Genomic DNA, 26,278 nt, shown 5'->3' on the forward strand with positions numbered 1-26,278 from the left:
ATACTAATTAAAAAAAATAAAACGTGAAACTCCTATGTCGGTGAAAAATCTTGTACCTCTTCCCATCCCACGTGGCAAAACCTGCAATATGGCTATTGGTTAAAAGAAAAATGGGTAGAAGATGTGCCGTTAGTTCACGGAGTTGTGGATTCGAATTCCAATTTAAACTGTATGTCCATGTCTTATACAGTCTCAGTGCTCAAAACGAATGCTAAAACTTCATCAATTTACTTTCTACACTCGTACATAGGCCTACTTTATATTTTTCTAACAGCTTCTTACCAGGTGCCGAACTTTAATTACGTCGCCCAAAATTACATGTATATTATAAAATTGAATGTGCCTACGTAATTCTTCATCTCTTGAACCACCCGACCGATCTCGATCAAATTTTCAACATAAATGAGCTTAGGACCTGGAATGTTTTTATCATATCACTTTGACGGTGCAACTTGGGGGGGGGGGGATTCGACACTTTATCATATCACTGACACCTCAGCGAAAATGTCATATATAAAAATGACCGATATCAGTGTCGAACCCATAATTTTCGTGGTCGCTGAGGTGAACAGTGACATTTTCCTTTATGTCCTAAATGAAATGTATTCCCCCTGTGCGAGGAACGAGTATTCTGTTAGTTATAAATACAAATTATTCTAAACTCAACTAGCAACTTGAAAGTTGAAAAATGAAATACAATGATTATCTACAAATATATTTATTTTACTGGACTTGATATTCGGATAACTCAGAAGAAGAAAAAGGTAGTTAAACACTTAAACCAGATCTATTAAGCAAACATTATGTGTGTTATCTTAACTGCGAGACTGTCCCACAAAAATAAAGATATATATTTATTTTAATGTGTGTGAATGTGCCAAACGACAAAACCTCACCACTTAACCTTTCGGTTCCTTCTTAGTTCGTGAGAAAATGGAATTCTTGTTTACCTTGTAGAAAAACCCAGAGGAATGCGTTGAAGTATGGAAACGTACTAACTAACGCTTTCCAATGTTTTATTAGAACTTAGGAGTCCTTCAGCAACTTCTATCAGCAAACATTTATCGTTGTCGAATTCCGTCAAACGCCGAACATTCACACAACTGTCCACCAGGCAACGTTCCAGCTTGTGATGTCACACCGTTGCTTTCGCAATTACCTTGACACTTCTTCCATCATTCTCCGTAATTTATTTTCTTGTGTAAAACGTTGATTGTCAACTGTCACAGAGTGCCAAGAAATACTCAAGTTTAGAGGAAATGTTTTCTTTAGTCTCAACATATGCTTTCTTCAAGGGCACGTCAAAGAGTTTCCACAAAAATTTCGCAAAAACGTTAAGTTGTAGCCAAAGATGATTATAACTCACAGGGATAAAGCTTACTGGCGAAATCTACTGTAATATGAGTAGAACTTTGCCTGCTCTGAAACTGTAACCAGTAACATAACATAATATGGTCTCTCCTTGTAATCATATCGGATGTCTGAGAAGCTACTGCCTAGTTTCAGCATCTTATAACTTAATTGTTTATTATCACAAGTCAATGATTCCAATAACAATAAAGCAGTAAGTTTATGAGGTTGCTTATTTTCCTCTTTAAGATATGCGATGCCTTCAATTTTAAGTGTGGACGACAGAGGTTGAATAACCGACAGGTATAAAATATGGCGTTCAGTAGTCTTGGTGCAACGTTGACGGAGAAGAGAACACGGCATTTATGTAACACCTTTGCCCAAGGCAATTAAAAAAATTGTCACCATTAAAATTGATAATCACTGGCTTTGTTAAGGATAATCATAGACCAGGACTATATTGTAATATACCACGTTCTTGTGTTTATAATAGAATTTACATTAAAGAACTTACATTATTGTACCATACTTGTAAAATACTGTTTATAGTGGATTTTATAATAAAAATCCGTAGTGCGAAACAATTCTAGACTATAATTTACTCTTCCAAACTGTACCTACCCATTCATAGGATTTTTTTTTTTTTTTTTTTTTTTTTACAATATCCTTCAATATCCCGTACTCCAAACAATATTGCAGCGGTCAATAACATATTCGCCATAAATTCCGCGGAATCCGTGTGTGCCTTGGTCAGACAAAATAGTCTAACTCACTATGGAGTTTAAGCAGTATTTTAAAAAAGACATATCCTTTAAACCTGGAAATTACCTCCAGAAGAATGTGATGGACGAACAGACTTTGCCAAAACAATGCAGTCTTTGCAGAAAGAATGACATGAAATGGTTCACAATATCCTTTGTAGTGATGAGGCTGTCTTCATTATTGAGAGATTTCTGAACAGATATAACTGCCATAACTCAGCTGCCAATAATTCACATAAATGTACTCAAAATGCTCAGGGGACAGGATAAAATGCCAGTTTGATGTGGCATGAGTCCACGAGAATTGGGTTCTTTATCCATCACGACACGATGAACGCTGAACGATATTTAGACATGTTGAGTAACCGAGTGTGGACAGGAATATCTCAATTGAATATGCCTACCCTTCCAAATAGAGTTCCTTTGCCCTATGCTAACAAGGTCAGGAAATGACTTCACAAACATTTGCCTGAGAAATGGATCATAAAGCGCGGATCGTATTATTGGTCTGCGCGCAGTTCAGATCTCACATCGTGTGATTTTTTTTATTTCTTGTGGATATGAACAAAGCTGAGGTTCATAGAAAGAAATCCCAAAATACTGAAGCACTTGAAAAAACACAGGGTGGCCCAAAAGTAGGTATGCACCTCTGCATTGATCAAGTATAACATTCTAGTTTATGGGTTTATTTGCTTCGGCTCTTCCGATCTTAAGATGTAAGTAAAAACACATTAGAAACAAATAATAAAGAAACTAAGTCTACTTGATGGATAGCAATAAGAGATGATATAGGTATAAAATGCAATGAGCTGCTTTGTACGGTACTGTATACCTACTTTTGGGCCACCCTGTATTACAGGAGTAATCAGTTATTTATCGACCCGCATGTTTATTTGCTTGTTGAAGGTTTTGAGTCCGTTTTGAGTTATATATGGATATTCAGTTTAAAGTGGAATTCAATCCACCATATAATGCGTAGAAAAATGCTCTCCCACTGGAAATGGAATCGGGGAATGTACACAAAAGGTGGGTAAGCTAGCCACTAGACTAGTAGGGAGGAAGGGCTCACCCAGACTTGTAGGCAGCAATTGACGATACACCTAAATATTACAGAAATGTGCGCACAATACAGGAGTGGAATATATATATATCTACACGTTAAAACCTCACATAATTGTTACTCCGTTGCAATAGCGTCATTTCAGGTTTTGCGTGCGGAAGGGGGGGGGGGCAGGCTCTCGAATATAAGTAGATTTCCATTAGTATATTATTGATTAAAATGTTCACATACTTATCTCAAAACTTAGGGAGGGGAAATTGCCCTCCTGAATGCCCAAATGTCGCCAGTATTCCATTGTCTTCTTCAAATATCACACAACTGCTACTCTTTTTCCTTTTTGTTTTAATCATGTGTATATTGTATGACAAACAAAAACAATGAAGTTATAGCTATAAAACATTGAAAATAGGGAAATCATTTATCGAACACTCAGTATGATTTCTCTCTGCATCCACACTCCTAACAAATTAAGGAACAGTAAGGGAAAAAATGGCTACCGTCATCTTCTTCAAAACTCATATTGTTGCAACTGTATTATAAACATCCGTTTGCATTAATTGCCATGGCGGCTCTTGAGTGAAATTACATCAGTAAAAATTTTAATTTTACTGCTGCAAGCTAAGGGACGGAAGGTCCATATAAGTTCACAAAGCTGTATATACAACAATTAGTACATTAGATAAAGTGACATCTCATCGATGCAATGATGTGAGCTTCCTCAAGAGCCGCCACTGATTATTTGATGACGAAAACTGTTAGGGTACGGTTATGCCGAATTTTTTTCTATTTCATCCTTCCCTTCTTCTCCTTCAACGAAACAGAAAAGGCAAAACAAACTCACCGTTTTAAATGATGCTATCGCATGTTGAGTCAAGCTTTATATCTCTATTGTTCTTTCAAACAACAAAAATGTTTCTTTTTTGAAATGGACAGCGAGCTGTTTGGATATTCCACATACACAACAGTTCTGCTTGCTCAGTGACGTTTAAAACAGGGTTGCTGATGCTCTCTTTGCAACAAATATGTTGCTCCCTGAGCCGCTGAGAACTCATTGAATATCTTTGCAACCAACCCTGATTTGCCTCTGAGTGAGGAAAATGGATCGTTAATTCGGCACAAACACGCTGCTTTATGAAGGTTAAGGGTAATTCGAGATAAAATTGAAAACGGAAGGGATGAAGTAAGGAAATTTCGGCACAACCGTACCTTTACATGAGTTTAAGAAACCAACAGTATATGACACAGTAATAGTACGTAGTTCTTTTATATATATAGAAAGAGAGAGAGAGAGAGTTATTTCATCATTTGAGTTATTAGCATTCGTTTCCAACATTACTTTCTACATAGCTACACAGGATGCAAAATTAACATAAAACAGAGTCATTTTGATATTCGTTTGCATTTCCGCAAGGCAGTGGGAAAGAAAAGTGTTACATATAGTCGAATGGTTACCAAGTGCGATGTCAGGTTTAATTCCCAATGTGAGCACAGAATGTCCGGTGTTGAACCCAGTGTTACGAGATACTTCGAGAGATATAAGAATTAAGGGAGAGCGAACACTATTTTAGAAAGCAAGACAAAACCAATGGGGACCGAGCGTCCTGCATACCACCCGGAAAAAAGTTACCTAGCTGGGACCTCTCTTCGTGGAATGTATACTATATAGCTATAACTTGTAAGCAGTGGCGTATTTAAGGGGGGTTCCGGGCTGAAGCCCCCCTGAAATCTTTCTTACTATAGTAAACTAAATGAAATATTTTGCAGAATTTTCACATTTCCAGGCAAAGCCCCCTCCGAAACAAAATCGTAAATACGCCACTCCTTGTAGGCAATGTCGGGGTAGTGATATTCGAACCTCACCTGGAGCAGTACTTTTTAAATTTTAGTTTTCTACTGAATTCTTCTGTGAAGAAATGCTCCAACGTTTCTCTTACAATTCATTATAAGAAAGTTACGCGCTCCAGTGGCGCAATTGGTTAGCGCACGGTACTTATAAGTCAGCACTTGTGGGCTATGCCGGGGTTGTGAGTTCGACCCTCACCTGGAGCAGTACTTTTTAAATTTTAGTTTTCCACTTAATTCTTATGTGAACAAATGTTCCAACGTTTCTCTTACAATTCATTATAAGAAAGTTACGCGCTCCAGTGGCGCAATTGGTTAGCGCACGGTACTTATAAGTCAGCACTTGTGGGCTATGCCGGGGTTGTGAGTTCGACCCTCACTTGGAGCAGTACTTTTTAACTTTTAGTTTTCCACTGAATTCTTATGTGAACAAATGTTCCAACGTGTGTCTTACAATTCATTATAAGAAAAAGCTACGCGCTCTAGTGGCGCAATTGGTTAGCGCACGGTACTTATAAGTCAGCACTTGTGGGCTATGCCGGGGTTGTGAGTTCGACCCTCACCTGGAGCAGTACTTTTTAAATTTTAGTTTTCCACTTAATTCTTATGTGAACAAATGCTCCAACGTTTCTCTTACAATTCATTATAAGAAAGTTACGCGCTCCAGTGGCGCAATTGGTTAGCGCACGGTACTTATAAGTCAGCACTTGTGGGCTATGCCGGGGTTGTGAGTTCGAACCTCACCTGGAGCAGTACTTTTTTTAGTTTTCCACTGAATTCTTATGTGAACAAATGTTCCAACATTTGTCTTACAATTCATTATAAGAAACAGCTACGTGCTCCAGTGGCGCAATTGGTTAGCGCACGGTACTTATAAGTCAGCACTTGTGGGCTATGTCGGGGTTGTGAGTTCGAACCTCACCTGGAGCAGTAATTTTTAATTTCCTGTTAAATTTTTGTGTAGATTTTTAAATGTGAAAGGATTTTTGTATGTCTTCACTTTTAACATGATTTTTCTCTGTAGTTAAATGAATGTCTTTTCGCTTTTTAGCGACAATAGCAGTAAAGGAAGTTTTATGAGCATAATTAAAATTTAATTCAAGATTTTAACGGGTTTGCATATTTTCCACTTCATTATACCGAAAAAAGTAATTTTTGAGAATTCCTCTGTCCGTTCCTCCTGGTATGTGTGCACTCGTGTAGAAGCCATGCAAACAAAATTATCCAAATAAATTTCTTAATGTAAAGGCTATATGAGATTTTACTAGAGGGCTTTCTAATTTTTATCGATTCTAAACTAAAACTATATTGGAAAATTTAGTTAGAAGTGGAAGTAGAAAATTTTGGAATTTCTCCAGAAATTGCTACAACAATTTTGTTTATAATTCATAAATCAATTCTTCATTAAGAACGTAATAACAGAAATCGTTTCTGTTGAGAAAATACAAAACGGCAATCTTATTTAAGTTTTTAGTGAAATTATGAACGAAGTTGTTTGCGCCGTTTTTTCAGAATATCATCCAGAAAACTCAATACGTCAATAATGTCTTCCATTGTTCAAGCTTTGCTTTTAGTATACGTAAATTTGATGTAAACTACACGCTGTGCAAAACAATGCATTAAAAAAAGTGTAACAGTTTCGCCAACTATCCTCTTTGGCTTCATCAGACGCTATCCAATAGTCCAATAAAACATCCAAGTTGTGATGCTTTAGCATTTTTTTCAGTTATTGCTTACTTTGACCCACATTTTGGCGTCTGCCCACGGGCCTTGTAACCAGTGGTGTAAACAAGAGAAGTCGGGATTCAAAACCCTTAAGCAAGATATTATAGATAGAGAAATATAGAAATACAGATCTATATACAAAAATCACGCTTGTCCTGAAAGAAAATATGATTGAGTGGTTAAATCCCCCTTGATGAAACTCTGCATAAGCTACTGTTCGTAACAAACCCTGCTGGTATTTTAAATCACTTTATAGGTGGTTCAATTTGCAGGCCGGTAGCCAGCCCTAAAATGTGGGGGGGCTGAAGTTAGGGGGGACCGATCCAACCATATTATAGTTCATCACCACATTATAGTTCGTTTGCAATACTACAGTGAAAATTTTAAGGGGGCAGCAAAAATTTAGGGGGCTGCCCCCCTAGATCCCCCTTGGATACGGGTCTGTCAATTTGTCCTCATGAAGCTAACCGTAAAGATGATCGAAATTGGATGCATGCTTTTCTTCATAGTGTCGTTTTTAAAAGTATTCTTTTGACGCTGACCCATGGCAAATTATTTACACTGGCTTCGTATTGATTGGTACAAAAGTACGAAGTGCATCACCTTTTTATATGCAGCCCGCACGAACCAATCTAATGCTTTTACCTCATGGACGTCATAATAATGGAATATGTCACTCACTTACAGCTATTGTCTCTTGAATATGCCTCACACTCAGGGCCCTTCTAGGGAAGCACCCGCCGTTCGAGGGGCGCCATTTTAAGACAAAATTTTCTTTCTCCATATAAGAAGCAAACGTGAAATTATAAATGAAGCATCAAACAGGTTCACTACATTACATAACAAAGCAGCACACAAGAGGTAAATAAAACAAAAATGCGTCCTGGGTCTATTTCAGTAAAAAAAAAAATGTCTACAATTAGGGGCCCTAGAAATAATATTTATTCGTATGGCTTTGAGATTTCTCAATATTGTCCTCTTAATTAATTTGTTATGTATGGAACGGGACCAGAGCGTAACTAACGGCCCTGCAGACCTTGCCGTACAACATGGCCCACAGGCTCCGGAGGCCCCATAAAGAGTAAGAGAAAGATGGAAAGAGGGGGCCCAAGAATTAGAAAACAACTTTTTCTAGGGGTCCCAAATACGCGTATTAATGCTTGCCCCCCAGAAAAAAAGTCCAAGTTACGGCTCTGTTCACACTAGTATAAACTTTACTATAACATCTGTATAGTTTAAGATATGTATGATGGATGTAGGACAGGAGTCAAAACCGCGTGTGGGTTTTCTCGGGGTTCTCCCATTTCCTTCCACTTCATTCCACCATTTCCTTCATTTCTCATCATCACCGTCTCTTTTAGAATAGCCGGTATAACCATGGGAGGTAAAACTTAAAGTTTTTCATTTCAAAATGTGTGTGCAATAGTAAAAGAATTCACAGTTAAAGTGGAACTTCATCAGGAATCGTCTTAGCCCATGCTTTTTAGCAATTGTCATGAGCGAGCTTACAAAATATATTCAAAAGTTAGCACCTTGGAATATGCTATTTGCGGACGACATAGTGCTGGTTGAGTGTTGAGTGATACGAAGGCAGCACTGCAAGAGAAATTAGATACTTGGAGAGGAGCATTTGGAGAGCAAAAGGGCTTAGAATCAGTAAAAACCAAGGCAGAATATTTATTTATATTGTCCTTTCAGGAAAAATGTAATTGAGAATATAAGAATTCCAGTGAACGAAGAAACTGTGGTAATGACTAGGAAATTCAAATACTTGGGATCAATACTATGGGTAAATGCAGGAATGGAACAAGATGTAAAAAGCAGAATTAACAACGATTAAACAAAATGGATAGAAGAGGCAGGAATTTATTATATGGCCATAGGGTACCAATACGCTTTAAGGTGTAAAGACCTAGTGCGTACGTTATTTAAATTTTGATATGCAAATGTCATATCAAAATCTTTGCATATCAAAATGGAAATTATATGTAAATATGTAACCACATATATTTTATATCAATTCATTTAAATATTTAATCATGCATAATTAGATGTTAAAAGCCAACAAGATGTATGTGCTTCGTATAAGAATTCATATCATTTTCATAGGAAGAGATGGAAGAACTTCGAGTACAAAGTTTTTTTTTTTTTTCTGGAAGAGCATTTCAAAATTTTCAAACTGAAGTTCAGCAAACTCATAGCCTCCAGCGGAACACACACGAACAGCAACTAAGATGGTACAACTGTTTCCAGCTTACTATGAGTTTCCAGACTAGATTTTGATACTATTCAGAAATAATTGTATACAGGACTACAGTTATATGTCAAGGACTAGTGGATGAGAGATGGGTTGGCTACTCTCCAATATAGCGCCGTTCAGTCGTGTACATGGCTATTGTATACTAGTCACACCGTAGTGTTGTTTTTTGGGAACAATAAGGTGCGAGAAACTCTCTTGATGACGTATTTTGTCACCTTACCCGCCCTCCCCGCCACGGCTCTAGGCCGGTAAAAACGAAGCTATCGCCAGCTTCAACGCGGAGTAATATGTTTTTGAAATTGTGATTTGGTTTTCGAAAATTTGTTTTTATTCAAATTTAAAAAGGTTCTTGGATGCACCCGTTTATAAATTATGATTATTTAACACGGTATGTCACATGTCCGACAGTATCACGTACTCTTTCAGTACGTTTTAACAGTACTATTTACAGGCAGTTGTTTGAACTCGTTGAGCGGTGTTCGTCTGCAAAGATGGAAGGGGTTTCCAGCCCACCAATGTATCCGGAAGACATATATATTAATTAACCACCCCTAAGGTAATGACAGTCATGTATTATAATGTAGGTATATAGTAAATTGTATAATGTTATTAATCTAAGGTTTGATTTTGCAGCATATTTGTTCAATAAGCAGGGATGAGTGAAATTCAGTAAAAGTTTGTATTGAGATTACACCCCGCTGCAGACTGTGTTTGGGTATAGATGTCACTACCTGTCACGTGAGTTCTTGATGGAAGGGGGAACATGTATTTTTTCTAATATGTTTTGTTTTTCTAATTGTTTAAATAGTCTTCCGGTACATGACAAGTGTTGTGTTATATATTAAAATATTCAGAGAAGATCAAGGAATGATGTAAAGTAAGTGAAACTCACCAGAGATTGTATATAAACGTAATATTAGGGCATAACAGTGGTGACCTATTTAGGAATTTCGGTTGTCACCAAAAGAGAGAGATAACGTTGACCATAAGAAAACCGGTAGACTGAAGGTGAGTCTAGGTTTTTCAAGTTCCAGCGAGCCTAATGACTAGGATCGCAGGAGAGGTCACGACACACTTCGTTAGGAACATCGAGTGACTTCACGTCGCTCAGTGAGACACTTCGTTCTTAGTTTGAACACAGGACACATCGTTCAGAGACACTTCGAGTCTGTTCATAGGACACTTCACGTCGCTCAGTGAGACTTTACTTCGTTTGAGTTCTTAGTGCATAGAACATTTCATTTAGTGACATTAGTTTATCATGTCTTTGCTAGTGTAATAGCAACTACTATGACATGTATCACATAATGCTTAGATAGCAAAAAGGGGAAATATCTTCTCTATATGACCCCATCGGGAGTGTTTTTTTTTTAAGTAACTTGCTATAGTTACATATGCGTATATATAGTTAGGGGTGTTTCGTTGTACACCAAGACCAACTATTATCTAAGAACATGTACGTATTATAAAGAGATTAGTAACGAGTGTTGGTGGACTCACCGTGTGGCTCACATTTACAATGAGCACACTTCCAACCAGTTTGTTTTGTGTTTAATACACAAATATGTTAGAAGATATGTCATCAGCAGAAACATTTATTTTTTTTTATTTTAACCTGTGCATAGCAAATTAGTGCACCACAAACAATTTTTCTTTTAACTTGTGAAAGTTAAATAGTGGGACTTTTTGCACCACAGAGCACCAAATACAGTAAGGCGTGACGAGCCTATGTCACCTTTACTGTAATAGTGATGACAGTAACTCTCGACTTGTAACAGAGAGATATCAATGCAGAGATCGACGAAGACAACGTGATCTTCAATACTGATCATCAAAAACCGTAATATGTGGGATAAAATTACGTCACGCATATACGGAAGAATGCGTGCAGATGGGAGGATCCAGACAACAGTGAAGACTGGACTCATGCAAGACATATCTGTGAAAACTACAAATTAAATCACGCGTGGACTAGAACTATTGGTATAAGTAATACATATTGGCCACTAAAATGAGTATCATTTTTTTTTCTTTTCGTGTACAAGTGTTGTTTGTGAAATCGAGTGTAAATAGTTCACTTCAATTCCGCCAAGGATATATTAAATAGTTATGAAAATTTACTTATACGTCTGTTACATACTACAATCCCCGTATGAATCCTGAAGGTTTACTTGCTGCCTGGTGAGTACAAAAATATCTAAAATGTTTTGTAACTTCTGTTCTTTTCAGGTGGACTTCGTTCGGCGACTTCATTTAACTTACTGCTAATGGTACTCCTTGTTAATGTATTCTGTTGGTAATCATTAGACTCAAGCTCAATGTTACATGAGTCGCTACTATTTCTGTAGCCCATGAGTCGCTTCGAGAGCGTACAATCAGGGTAGGGAAACATGAACTATGAGACCTGTGTAGATCTCAAAATCGGGATTTTCTGTTTAATTTTAAAAGTAGCATAGATCTACATAGGGACATTTTTTGATTATTCTATCAAAATTAAAATTTTGTTTTTTTTAAAGAGTCTCAACATTTTTTTTTTAACTCAGTCTCTACCGCAACCAAACAGTTCATAGTTCATGGAACCCACGAGGACAGACAGTCTTCTCAGGTGTGACGTAAGACTGCTGTCAAATGTAGAGAGAGAGACACACCTCACCATCACTGGTACGCCTTCCTCTTCTCTCTACAGAGCCTCACGCAAATTTACATGCTGGACACTTCATGTCGTATGCAAATGTCAGCACACCTGTGCTTGAGAGGTCATTTTACATTTGGCACCCGAGCCTGGGGCTCCTCACACCTTATTCAATTGACTCCCAAGCGTGGGGCTTGATGGACGTCTCCGTCTATTCACAAAGTGGCGCCCGAGCTTTAGGGGCTAAGCATACGCTAGCAGCGTAAGCCGAAAAAGGGTACCTACCTTGATACACCAACAGAAGTACAAGGGTAGAGCAGTAACTTTTCATTTTTTTTATTATTATCTCTTATGCCGCGTGATAGTTTGAAACATAGTCCCCATAGTATCCAAGAACCTTGTTACAGTGTGTTATATTTGTTCTTGAAGAGTATGTATTATGAGTGAAAATTTTGTGTCATGTGTATTTGCATAAAATTAGGGGGGAAAGATTTTGTGTGTAATAACAAATAGGCAAATTAGAGTTTGTTTTGTTTTTGATTAAATGCCGGTAACGAGAGCTCAGACGCGTAAGATGGAAGAGGAATTTAGATCTGACGTGTACGCTCAGCGTATTGAGCTGGATGAAGATATAACTAGTAATAATGTTACCGTCAATAGCATAGAGATTGAAAATGAAATAGATAATATGCATAGTGAAACAGGCGTAGAAAGAACCACTGAAGATATAGTAGGTGCAGGAACCAGTGACAGTCACGTACGTTCCGGTGACGTCACTGAGAGAGAAAGCAGTGACCCAGCTGGTGGACAGTGTGGCCAACCTGTCCAGGAAAACACAGCTGAGGCAACACCCAGGGAAAGCGATGTAGTACCTACCGGAAGTCAAGTCGTAGAGACCGGAAGTGGGCAGTCCGGAGCTCAATTCGTCACGGCTGTAGACTTATCCAGGCTTTTGAATGGGTTTCTGGAATCTATTTCAGCGAAAGTTGAGTCAGCTAATGAAAAGTTAGAGAAATCGTTTACGGCGAAAATAGACTCTTTTGTAGTAGAGAATAATAAAAAATTTGAGCAATTGAACGAGTCAATTGCGTCAGTGAATAGGAGACTTGACACCTCCAACTTGGAGCTGCAGACACAGCTCGTGTGTACAAGTCAGAGGATACAGGCTTCATTAGAACAAGTTAGCGACAGGGTACAGTCTAATGAAGTCTCTATTGCATCATGTAGTAGTGAGATCCGAAAAGTTGAACAGTCAGTGAAAGATGCTCAAAGTTCACTGACAGTTCAAATCAACGATGTCGAGAATCGATCAAAGGACCTCGGTGATAGGATAGGCGACCTCTCCACCAAACAAACAGACATCGATCATGCAGTAGAGAGCATGCACTTGCGAATGGAGAGAGTCGATCGAAGTATAGATAACATTGTAGGCAGTCAGGCCGAAATTAGAGCTGAACTTCAGACAGTGCAAAGTGAATTTGCACTGAGATCTGAATCCACAGCACAGCTGGGAGACAAAATCAAGGATCTCCGAGACGAAATGTCTCGTGAGATACAGAAAGTAAAACAAAGTTCACGACTAGAGATAGAGACACTACTAACTGCACGAGACGGGTTGTCGTCTCGTTCTAGCGAGAACGAGACACAACAAACAGAGGAGAGAGTAGTTGTCGACAGTGGTCCCAGCACGAGCTATTTGATAGCCCCGCCTGTACTGTTGTCGAGTAATAGTAGGGAACCTGTGCCATCAACATCGCGTGTGGGAGGACACGGAAGCGTTCACACAGTTCAAAGTAGTGGCGAAGCTGCCCAACTTGCCACTGCAATGAACTCGTTTTTGCACAGAGACCTGAAACTACCGACATACAATGGGAATGAGGACGAATCAGCTACCCATAATTATCTAGTAGATTTAGATAATTATTTCGAGCTAACTGGAGTAGCGCCAGAGCATAGACTGAGCTTCTTAACACGCTCGTTAAGAGGAATCAGTCTACAATGGTACAAAGTGATGCAACACAAGATCACCGACTATACTAGTTTCATAGAGGAATTTAAGAAAAACTACTTAAGCTCCGATCGTTTAGCGTCCTTGCGTGCAACCCTGCTAATGAGTCATTATGACCCTAGAATTTTCAGACAGCCTAGTGAGTACCTTCTCACTCAGCTGCAGAGAAATGCTGTTTTGGACCCTCCCTTGTCCGAGCAAAATCTTTTAAAGTTACTACCGAGACAGCTTCCTCAGTGGATCTGTAGGTGTTTGATTAGTGCTAAACCACAAAGCATCTCAGAGCTTCTCGCGTTAGTGAATGAAGTACAGTTAACGCACAGGGAGAACGGTAATAACCAGCAGCGTAGAAACATAAATATGATTGAAGTGGTAGAAAACAATCAATCAGCAGGGGGGAACTTCAAACGTAACACGAGACGTAACAGGGCACAGCAGGGGCCGTATACTAGAAATAGTAGGGGCAGGCTAGAACGGTCTAATGAGAATAGTGAGCCTAGTAGTAATCCTCGTAATGAATCCCGACAGAATCGATTCAGGGGGAATGGAACTAGTTCGTACCGAGGTACAAGAGGTAGCAACAGAGGTAATAGAAATAGGCCTAACCATCAGATGAGAAACAGTAGAGATGAACAGATACAAGTTCTTGAAGTGTACGATACACGAGACGAGACTCGGGCAAGTACTTCGAGACAAGTACAGTCCGACAACAATGGGCGTGTCCTGAATGTTTCTCGTAACTGAGGACATTCGGCACACATTTGGAATCCCATCAGCGTGGAATCTCAGGATAGCGATTACACACCAATGAGGTCGGATGATGTAACTGAATGTGTGCTGGAAATTTCGAGAAATGAAATAGATGAAAATGAGACATTGGTCAAAGAAGTAAATGTAAATGCTAGTGAGAATTGTAATCAGTGCCAGGAAATTATTGAGAAAAATCATTTTAAGAAAAATGTAGTAAATTTTGATACAAATAGTGAGAAATTAGAATTAAAATTGAGAAATGGTAACGTAATACTGTTGAATCGAACAGAATATGATCAGGCAAATGCTATTTTTGATAATTTATTAGACACTAGTGATGACCTAGTTGTTAGAAATAATGTGATAACTTTACCTGAAATTCAAGTTATCGTATTCGCTCAGCCGGTACTTGGTTTGTTGGACTCAGGTTCGAGCATCAACGCGATCAGTAGTGAATTGTGGCAAACAGTACAGAATTGTAACCCCAGACCTGCGTTCCTTAGAACAAATAATATGAAAGTAACATCTGCATTCGGAAGTAATGTGGCTAAGATTCTTGGTCAGATTTTATTGCAAGTAACAATCAATGGAGAAGAGTTTGAAACTGTGTCATTAGTAGTGCAAGGGTTGAATAGAAAGTTGATTCTTGGTTCTCAGTTCTTTGCTGAGACTGACGCTGTGTTAGACTATGGGAGAGGGGTGTTCAGTTTGAAGAAGCCAGTAGAAGTAGATGTAAGTTTCAAAGACGTCGAAATATCAAATGAAGATCTAGTGCTAAGAAATATTGAGGAGATTTTTAGTTTTGATGATCTCGAAGGCGGAGATCCAAGTAACGGTTATTCACTTGTAAGAGGTAGACAAGTTGGCAATTATGAGATGGGTACGGAGATAGGGAAGAATAGGCTAATTGAGAGCAACCCACCCGTAAAGTCGCAGGTTAGAGGATACCCGACGCCCACAGAATTGGCCAGAACCGTATTTTCACCAGAAGAGTGGAAAAATTTTCAAACGCGCGCGAGTGAGCGTGATATAAAAGAGCACGTAGATGGCTACACTGATCTCACTGATTCTCAGAGAGCAGAACTCACCTCCCTCCTCATAAGACATAAACAGCTGTTTGATGAGAGACCCGGTTGCATTAGAGGTTATGAACATGAGATACATCTAACCGACACAAAACCGATTCGTTCGAAAATGTTCCCGTTTGCACATTGTTATCAGAATCAGGTCAGGAATGAGATTAATCGTTTTCTAGCATGGGGAATAGTGAAAAAGGCTGCCACGCCTTATAGCAATTCACTAGTAGTAGTACCGAAGAAGAATGGGAAGTTACGCCTTTGTATCGACGGGCGCCCTCTTTCGCGGGTCACTTTGGCAGAAACAGACCAACCAATCCCCGCCATTGACGTTTTACAAGAGTTGAGCGACAAAAATATTTTTTCTGTTTTCGATGCAGTCGATTTTTTCTTTCAAGTACGTGTAAAAGAGGAATTTCAGAAGTATCTAGGATTTGTGCACGAAGGCATTTCATATTGCTTCGTCAGACTACCATTTGGAACAAAGACGTCTCTGTCTTCCTGTATAAGGGCACTTGATTTAGTACTAGGAGATGATGTAAAGAGCTTTTGTCAAACATACGTCGATGACCTAGCGGTAGGCTCATATAATTTTACACAGCATTTAGACCATCTAGACCAAGTTTTCACTAGGCTGGAAACTGGCGGAATAACGCTCAGATTAAAGAAATGTGTTTTTGCACGCACACATGTCAAACTTTTAGGTTTCGAGTTGTCTGCTGAAGGAATCAGAAAAGACAGGGAAAAGATGGAGAAAGTAGTAGATTTTAGACCTCCAAAGACGGTGAAGGAAGTTAGACAGTTGATAGGTTTCCTCCAACATTATCGTCCCTTCAGTAATCGTTATTCTGAGGTACTAATTCCACTTTTTGATCTTCTGAAGAAGAATACGAAATTTAAATGGGAAAAAGTGCATGATGATGCCTTGGTAAAAATAAAAGAGATTTTTCAAGAAGAAATCGTTTTAAAGAAACCACTTCCTGATAAAGAATTCATTTTAGAAGTGGATGCCAGTGATAGAAGTTGTAATTGTATCCTGTATCAGATAGACGACAATGGAGAAGACAGAATCATTGGGATGTCTTCAAAAGTCTTCAATAGTGCGCAGAGGGCGTACTCGATTACTGAAAAGGAACTTTTGAGCTTAGTAGAGGGTGTCGCTAAATTCAAATATTATTTGATAGGAAGGAAATTTAGAGTTCGCAGCGATCACTTATCATTGAAGTTCATTTTACATTGTCGATTGACGAATCAACGTATCACACGTTGGGCCTTAGGGCTCGCTAATTTAGATTTTTCATTCGAATTTGTTCGATCAAGAGACAATAAAGCGGATTATCATTCACGCTACCCAGCGCTGTCTAGTAACGTGACAAATTTTGACAGTAAGCCTGTGTTACGCGAGTCATTAATGTCATTGTTAGAGGAAGTTCCGTGTGAACTTCGGAAGTTAATTGCAGTGTTGCCAGAACTGCAATCGTCAGATGCCTTTTACGGTCCTCTGAAGAAGGCGACACAGAGTGCCGAAACGTCGAAGAAAATAAAAAGTCAGCATCACGAATATCTATAGTTTAGTGGAAGATTATGTAAAAGAGATAAGGATGGTGTAAAGATTTGTATACCAGAAGTCTTGGTTCGACCACTTCTGCAGTATCACCACGATGAAAGTGGGCACCTATCCGCTTCGAAGCTGATACCACAGCTCGTCGAAACATACACTTGGCCAAAAATGAGAGAGCAGATAAGGAAATACTGCGGGTCATGTGTCATTTGTCAGAAGGCTACTGCACCACACACCTACATGTGTGGGCCACTAAACTCTATTATTCCTGAAAAGCCTGGTGTGTTCATCGCCGCAGATTTCTGTGGACCACTAGTGCGAGGTATTGGTGGTGTCCAATACATACTAGTATTTGTGGACATTTTCTCCAAATTAATTGGTCTTTTCGCATGTCGTCGCGCAAACACACACACAGCCTTACAGAAGTTGAAACAGTTTCTCAAACTGTGTCCGCGAGCTGAAATTCTATTGACGGACCACGGTTCTCAATTCTGCAGTAATCAGTGGAAGAGAGAGATTCAGGCCTTAGGACTGAAACATTACATGTCTACTGCCTATTACCCTCAAGCGGAACCTGCAGAGACAGTAGTGAAAAGTACAACCAGGATGTTGAGAAAGTATTGCCATAACAATCAACGTTATTGGCCAAGACATTTAAGTAAAGTAGAAAGATGCTTGAATAGTGCTAAACATCTTAGTACAGGGTTTTCAGCTTATGAGCTGCATCTGGGAGTTTCGTCCACTGCTGACGTTGCCAGAATATTTGAAATACCCGAAGTTGAACGGCCAGTAGATAAGGATTACTTCGTGGAAGTAGCATACAAGAACTTGAAGAAGAATGCAGCAGCCAGGAAGAAATACTTCGATGCTCATCATACTTTAGTACAATATGATGTAGGACAGTTAGTGCTAGCACGAGTATTCCCGAAATCTGATGCTTTGGCCGGAATTTCGAAGAAAATATTACTGATGTATTCTGGACCCTGGTTGATCCTCTCTAAAACTGACAAGAATGTGTATACTCTCGCTGACCCACAGACTAAAGTGGCAGTGATGAAAAGAAACGCTTACTTGCTTAAGCGGTATAGAGAAAGAGAACCTGAAAGTCAGAGAAAAATTGCAGCAACTGAAGAAGAGATTGCTGAAACACCGAAGAAGAACTGAGCTCTTCGTGTTATATTCATGTAAATATTTTGTTTTACGTGTAACATTAATAGTTTAAACTTTTGTGTATGTATTATGCCATTAGATTATTAGGGGAACAAGTTTTCTTTCATGTTTTTATTAGGTATTAATCAGTATTGTTGTGTTAAAGTATTTTCTATTACGTCCGCACTTATTGTATATACTTGTGTGTAATGATGTATTTCGATAAGCTTTGATAGCTAAAGTATCTTTACTCTCAAAACCTATCGAAAGGGGGGAATTTGTAAAGACCTAGTGCGTACGTTATTTAAATTTTGATATGCAAATGTCATATCAAAATCTTTGCATATCAAAATGGAAATTATATGTAAATATGTAACCACATATATTTTATATCAATTCATTTAAATATTTAATCATGCATAATTAGATGTTAAAAGCCAACAAGATGTATGTGCTTCGTATAAGAATTCATATCATTTTCATAGGAAGAGATGGAAGAACTTCGAGTACAAAGTTTTTTTTTTTTTTTTTCTGGAAGAGCATTTCAAAATTTTCAAACTGAAGTTCAGCAAACTCATAGCCTCCAGCGGAACACACACGAACAGCAACTAAGATGGTACAACTGTTTCCAGCTTACTATGAGTTTCCAGACTAGATTTTGATACTATTCAGAAATAATTGTATACAGGACTACAGTTATATGTCAAGGACTAGTGGATGAGAGATGGGTTGGCTACTCTCCAATATAGCGCCGTTCAGTCGTGTACATGGCTATTGTATACTAGTCACACCGTAGTGTTGTTTTTTGGGAACAATAAGGTGCGAGAAACTCTCTTGATGACGTATTTTGTCACCTTACCCGCCCTCCCCGCCACGGCTCTAGGCCGGTAAAAACGAAGCTATCGCCAGCTTCAACGCGGAGTAATATGTTTTTGAAATTGTGATTTGGTTTTCGAAAATTTGTTTTTATTCAAATTTAAAAAGGTTCTTGGATGCACCCGTTTATAAATTATGATTATTTAACACGGTATGTCACATGTCCGACAGTATCACGTACTCTTTCAGTACGTTTTAACAGTACTATTTACAGGCAGTTGTTTGAACTCGTTGAGCGGTGTTCGTCTGCAAAGATGGAAGGGGTTTCCAGCCCACCAATGTATCCGGAAGACATATATATTAATTAACCACCCCTAAGGTAATGACAGTCATGTATTATAATGTAGGTATATAGTAAATTGTATAATGTTATTAATCTAAGGTTTGATTTTGCAGCATATTTGTTCAATAAGCAGGGATGAGTGAAATTCAGTAAAAGTTTGTATTGAGATTACACCCCGCTGCAGACTGTGTTTGGGTATAGATGTCACTACCTGTCACGTGAGTTCTTGATGGAAGGGGGAACATGTATTTTTTCTAATATGTTTTGTTTTTCTAATTGTTTAAATAGTCTTCCGGTACATGACAAGTGTTGTGTTATATATTAAAATATTCAGAGAAGATCAAGGAATGATGTAAAGTAAGTGAAACTCACCAGAGATTGTATATAAACGTAATATTAGGGCATAACAGTGGTGACCTATTTAGGAATTTCGGTTGTCACCAAAAGAGAGAGATAACGTTGACCATAAGAAAACCGGTAGACTGAAGGTGAGTCTAGGTTTTTCAAGTTCCAGCGAGCCTAATGACTAGGATCGCAGGAGAGGTCACGACACACTTCGTTAGGAACATCGAGTGACTTCACGTCGCTCAGTGAGACACTTCGTTCTTAGTTTGAACACAGGACACATCGTTCAGAGACACTTCGAGTCTGTTCATAGGACACTTCACGTCGCTCAGTGAGACTTTACTTCGTTTGAGTTCTTAGTGCATAGAACATTTCATTTAGTGACATTAGTTTATCATGTCTTTGCTAGTGTAATAGCAACTACTATGACATGTATCACATAATGCTTAGATAGCAAAAAGGGGAAATATCTTCTCTATATGACCCCATCGGGAGTGTTTTTTTTTAAGTAACTTGCTATAGTTACATATGCGTATATATAGTTAGGGGTGTTTCGTTGTACACCAAGACCAACTATTATCTAAGAACATGTACGTATTATAAAGAGATTAGTAACGAGTGTTGGTGGACTCACCGTGTGGCTCACATTTACAATGAGCACACTTCCAACCAGTTTGTTTTGTGTTTAATACACAAATATGTTAGAAGATATGTCATCAGCAGAAACATTTATTTTTTTTTTATTTTAACCTGTGCATAGCAAATTAGTGCACCACAAACAATTTTTCTTTTAACTTGTGAAAGTTAAATAGTGGGACTTTTTGCACCACAGAGCACCAAATACAGTAAGGCGTGACGAGCCTATGTCACCTTTACTGTAATAGTGATGACAGTAACTCTCGACTTGTAACAGAGAGATATCAATGCAGAGATCGACGAAGACAACGTGATCTTCAATACTGATCATCAAAAACCGTAATATGTGGGATAAAATTACGTCACGCATATACGGAAGAATGCGTGCAGATGGGAGGATCCAGACAACAGTGAAGACTGGACTCATGCAGGACATATCTGTGAAAACTACAAATTAAATCACGCGTGGACTAGAACTATTGGTATAAGTAATACATATTGGCCACTAAAATGAGTATCATTTTTTTTTTCTTTTCGTGTACAAGTGTTGTTTGTGAAATCGAGTGTAAATAGTTCACTTCAATTCCGCCAAGGATATATTAAATAGTTATGAAAATTTACTTATACGTCTGTTACATACTACAATCCCCGTATGAATCCTGAAGGTTTACTTGCTGCCTGGTGAGTACAAAAATATCTAAAATGTTTTGTAACTTCTGTTCTTTTCAGGTGGACTTCGTTCGGCGACTTCATTTAACTTACTGCTAATGGTACTCCTTGTTAATGTATTCTGTTGGTAATCATTAGACTCAAGCTCAATGTTACATGAGTCGCTACTATTTCTGTAGCCCATGAGTCGCTTCGAGAGCGTACAATCAGGGTAGGGAAACATGAACTATGAGACCTGTGTAGATCTCAAAATCGGGATTTTCTGTTTAATTTTAAAAGTAGCATAGATCTACATAGGGACATTTTTTGATTATTCTATCAAAATTAAAATTTTGTTTTTTTTAAAGAGTCTCAACATTTTTTTTTTAACTCAGTCTCTACCGCAACCAAACAGTTCATAGTTCATGGAACCCACGAGGACAGACAGTCTTCTCAGGTGTGACGTAAGACTGCTGTCAAATGTAGAGAGAGAGACACACCTCACCATCACTGGTACGCCTTCCTCTTCTCTCTACAGAGCCTCACGCAAATTTACATGCTGGACACTTCATGTCGTATGCAAATGTCAGCACACCTGTGCTTGAGAGGTCATTTTACATTTGGCACCCGAGCCTGGGGCTCCTCACACCTTATTCAATTGACTCCCAAGCGTGGGGCTTGATGGACGTCTCCGTCTATTCACAAAGGTTGGTTTAAAGGGACAAGTTTTGTCGATAGATGGCAGTACAATCTTCGTATCTCTTCTATGTATTGTTTACCTTTCACGAAAATTCACGATTTCTGTTACAAATTTCAACCTACAGACTTCAAATTTTTAGAAAAGTAATTTCATAATCTATCGAAAGCAATAATCCGTGCCGATTTTTTATTTAGAATTTTCTTCATTGTTGAAATGGTTTGATTGTTGAAATGGATATCCAAACCTTTAACAATAGAACCGTTTTCAACAATGAAGAAAATTGTAAATATAAAAAATCGGCACGGATTGTTCCCTTTAATAGGTTATGAAGTTCCTTCTCTAAAAATTTGAAGTCTCTACGTTGAAATTTGTAAAAGAAATTGTAAATTTTCGTGAAAGGTAAACAATACATAGAAGAGATACGAAGATTGTAGTGACATCTATCCGCAAAACCTGTCCCTTTACACTAACCTTAAAGGAGAACTTTACAAAACAATACTGAGACCGCGTGTGGCGAGTAAGACTTGCCATATTATACGGAGCAGAATGTTGGACGACGAAGAAAAGAGACGAACGGAATTGTATGTTGCAGAGATGAAGATGCTGCGAATGATGTGGAAGGACAAAATTAAGAATGAAGTGATTTGGGGAACAGTAAAGGTGAAGTCAGTAGAAAAAAAAAAGAAAAAGAAATCAGAATGAGATGGTTTAGTCATGTAAGAAAAAGATCTTTGAAATACGAAGCTCACAGAGTGGATGCTGTAGAAGTTGGGAGATTATATGAAGAACATAGTACAGTGTGGTGGGTCATTGGAAATAACACAAGATAGAAACAGGTGGGGGACAGCGATCCGAAAAGATAACTTAACTGGGAAAAAGCATTAAATGAAGAAAAATATCAGTGGCTGACATGATGACGTAAGCGGGTGGTTCACGATTGCCATTATTTTAGTATTGCTTGCGATGGAAAATGGCAGCATACACACTTCTAAATAGTCAATATAGCTTTATAGTCTAGGCACATTATAATGTGGACTACACTGTCAGATGGGTTGAGAATTCCCGATTATAGTGTCTATGAAGTTTGCTAAAGCTCAATTATGTCAGTACAGTTGGTGTTTTATTTATAATTTCACGCTTTTTTGTCGGTAGCTTGGGTCCCCCTTGCTCAGTCTTCACACCCCAGGTTGAAACTCACTGCCTTAAGGATGATTTAAAGGGACAAGTTTTGGCGAAAGATGTCACTACACTCTTCGTATCTCTCTAATGTATTTTTTTACCTTTCACGAAAATTTACAATTTCTCTTACAAATTTCAACCTACAGACTTCAAATTTTTAGAGAAGAAACTTCATAGCCTATCAAAGGCAACAATCCGTGCCGATATTTTATTTAGAATTTTCTTCATTGTTGAAACTGTTACATTGTTAAAGGTTTGGATATCCATTCCAACAATAGGTAGGATAGTCTATGGGTTGAAATTTGTAAGGAAAATTGTGAATTTTCGAGAAAGATGAAAAATACAGTAGAGAGATCGAAGACTGTAGTGACATCTATCGGCAAAACTTGTCCCTTTAAACTAACCTTAAGTGATGTGACCCATCTCCCTGTGTCCTAAAAATCCATTTTTTAGTATCCGTGAACTAGGAAGCGTGTAAATCCTTTGTAATCTTGAACTTAATATTCATCACGAATTTTCTTACCTACTGCCGCTGGAAAGTAAGAAGAAATTCATTTAACTAAACAGAAAAATCGTGGTAGAATGGAAGAAACACAAGAATTGTTTTACAATAAATTTTAAGTAAGATTTATGGTGCATTTCTTAGCGCGAAAATTCAGTGGGAAGTAATAAGTTTTTTTTTTTTAAAAAAAAGAATGCTCCAGATGAGGCTCGAACTCACAACCCCGGCATAGCCCACAAGTGCTGACTTATAAGTACCGTGCGCTAACCAATTGCGCCACTGGAGCACCTGAACTCTTCATTTACTTTCTCTCTATAACTGTAGTGTGTACAGCTGACGGCGAAAGCGGTCAGCCAGACGCGATTGAGAAATGTGCGGTTCGCATATCAGTTGCCATTGCCATTGGAACTATTTTTGACTTACTATAGGGTCTACCGAAGTTCACCCCGCCTTTAAAAAAAAGATAAAGAAAAAGAAAAAAAGGATGAAATAGAAATGTTATAATTTGAAATAGTATATCATAAAGTACTCAAAACAGAAATTTGAAGCACACGTTAACATGATAAGTTATATGTATAAACTGGCATGTGGTTATTACAGTCAGTAATATGCGGAAGAAATAAAAGTGGTACAGCCATAACTCACTTGAATTTGTACGTAAAAGTTCCAATCGCCTTTGCTAATTGTTGACTCAAGATTTATTCAGTAGTAATAACGAAATATTTGGTGAATGTAACGTACTCTCTGTTCCATTTGCACAAAAGTGACGCCAGAAATGTTCTAAGACGGATTTCTGCTAAGTTCAGGAGTGCGCCAATACCGTTAAGTATAATAGACCTGACAATCATAAAACATTTTTAAATTCGTATTCTTGTAGTGGTTATTTAGAAGTATTAGAGACGCAGCTAATATCACAATTTCATAAGGTGTTTGTGGAAGAAGTACCGTATGGATGTAACAATATGTTGGATCCGAATACTTTGCACTGAGTAAGATCCCGATTGGTATATTGATTGAAGTACTCTGAAGTCATTGGACCCTTCAGTGTGGTCACCAAGAAGTCCAGATCTTACGAACTCGGCAACTCTTTGTAGGGAATCATCAAGACACAAGTATCCGGACGTCAACAAATAATTTCATTATGCTATGGAATTGCTCAGCTTTAGTCATTACTTAGCAAACGATTGGATCCCATTACGAAAGACCTGAAGGCTGTGATGCAAAGAAGTTATCAACTGCACATTGCATTGCTGAATCATCAGAGAAGTTCTTTCCTGTCAAGAAATGATCGATATGCTGGAAGAAATGGTAGTCGGTGGAAGATAGATCATACGTTGAGTGAAGAATAATTTCACACTACACCTCGCGGTGAGTTTGCACCTTCCTTTGAGCGACGAGCAAGATGAGAACATAATATTGCTACCGTTGCTAGATGCTTGGAAATAAGTTTGTGGCATATTTAATGGAATTCGGCAGCCTTGATGAAGAAAGACATGATGGATTAACTCTACCATAGACAAGCATACCAGCAACAACACTTTCTACGTTTGGAGGAGTGGTTTTGGAAACCGTTCTGGACGTTGATCAAGATTCACACTCTGTTATGATCTTTTACAATCGTTGAGGGAGAGCTATCTTTCATTTTAAAAAATGACAATCCTTCCAGAAATCCTCAGTTATACCATACACTGAGAGAACTGCACACCTGCAGACGACTACTGTCACAGAAAATGTTGGTGTCAACTGATTTGGTACTCATTAGTCCCAACTTTTTTCACCTTACCAATTGCTCGGAGCTGTTGAACGACAGTTGTAGGTGCATGCCTAGCTCTTCTGCAAATACACGAATGCTTTCTGGGAACTCACTTTCATAATGTTCCTGAGCAGCTCATCATAACATACCGTTGGTTGGTGGCCGCAGGTCACCGGCACGAAATATCACAAATCAATGGCGTACGATGCGTTCATTCATCACTCCTAGCCTAAATATACTGTTAATGTTTTTCGCAGGTAAATTTGTAGAGTGTTCCAGTTTGAACTTATAAAGAAAATCAACTTGCAATTGTGTACTCTCGATGGTGCACTTTCATACCATCTTGTTCACCAATACATCATCTCTTGATTAACTGGGCATCTCAACCTATTTTCTGATTATGTATGGGGTATGTTACATCGTACGCGTGACATAGATCCATCAGTTGATTGTGTTACATGGAATGGCTTCCCACTAGAGGTAAAAAAGAACGGACATGTGAATCACCAGGTGTTCTCGGTGCTATGCTAAATGCTGCTTGTATAGTGTGGCGTTGCCAGATAGTGTCCAGTGTTTACTTATGCCAGATAATAAAGGAAGTTATAATGAAATTCTGCTTGGATACTTACTGGAGAAATTAATTTTAGACCCTTACCGGAATCCACAGCTAAGTTTAGCTTCTCGAACTGCAACGCTAGAATCCAGGAATTAAACGTATAAATTTGGCAACAACACATTATGGCATTCTGCGCAAGGTTCTTCTCAAAATCTATTTCCTTAAATGTAAATTAATATTTAAATAAAATTTGAAACATAACACGAGAAACGGTCAAACAATATACCTATTTCATAATAAGATTGTTGCTTTAACATACTTTACATACACAAATAAACATTTCATAAAAATGAGCACTTCTAGTAAGATCTAACAAGTGCCATCTTGTGTGCTCATTGTAAAACGAATCAAATATTTTCTTTTATTTGCTACCTTTTTCGATATCAGAAGACACAACCAAATGAATCAGTGTCTTGTGTTGTAGCCGAAACATAACTTTATCTTATAGTACAATATTTATAATATGTAACGTTTAATTGCGCAGTAGTTAAGGAAATAAGCTAAAATATGTACTGACTTCCGGGTGGTGATTCACCTTAAATCGCTCTAACCTAATATAAACTATT

The 26,278-nt window shown here is 38.3% G+C and overlaps 1 protein-coding gene and 6 non-coding genes across 8 annotated transcripts in view; 5 read left to right on the top strand and 2 right to left on the bottom strand.

The window, feature by feature from the left end:
* The window catches only part of LOC145684067 (uncharacterized), a 457,866-nt gene that overhangs the window by 149,806 nt on the left and 281,782 nt on the right, over positions 1–26,278 (bottom strand). The window lies entirely within an intron of this gene.
* On the top strand, positions 5,129–5,220 carry TRNAI-UAU (transfer RNA isoleucine (anticodon UAU)). Its single transcript is given in 2 exon segments — positions 5,129–5,166; positions 5,185–5,220. It is a non-coding gene; the product is annotated as a tRNA-Ile (tRNA).
* TRNAI-UAU (transfer RNA isoleucine (anticodon UAU)) lies at positions 5,310–5,401 on the top strand. The gene is given in 2 exon segments: positions 5,310–5,347; positions 5,366–5,401. It is a non-coding gene; the product is annotated as a tRNA-Ile (tRNA).
* TRNAI-UAU (transfer RNA isoleucine (anticodon UAU)) lies at positions 5,493–5,584 on the top strand. Its single transcript is given in 2 exon segments — positions 5,493–5,530; positions 5,549–5,584. It is a non-coding gene; the product is annotated as a tRNA-Ile (tRNA).
* Positions 5,674–5,765, top strand: TRNAI-UAU (transfer RNA isoleucine (anticodon UAU)). Its single transcript is given in 2 exon segments — positions 5,674–5,711; positions 5,730–5,765. It is a non-coding gene; the product is annotated as a tRNA-Ile (tRNA).
* Positions 5,852–5,943, top strand: TRNAI-UAU (transfer RNA isoleucine (anticodon UAU)). The gene is given in 2 exon segments: positions 5,852–5,889; positions 5,908–5,943. It is a non-coding gene; the product is annotated as a tRNA-Ile (tRNA).
* Positions 23,538–23,629, bottom strand: TRNAI-UAU (transfer RNA isoleucine (anticodon UAU)). Its single transcript is given in 2 exon segments — positions 23,538–23,573; positions 23,592–23,629. It is a non-coding gene; the product is annotated as a tRNA-Ile (tRNA).

This window comes from Thermobia domestica, chromosome 1 (assembly GCF_964235325.1).
Source record: "Thermobia domestica chromosome 1, izTheDome1.hap1.1, whole genome shotgun sequence".
NCBI classification, from domain to species: Eukaryota; Metazoa; Arthropoda; class Insecta; order Zygentoma; family Lepismatidae; genus Thermobia; species Thermobia domestica.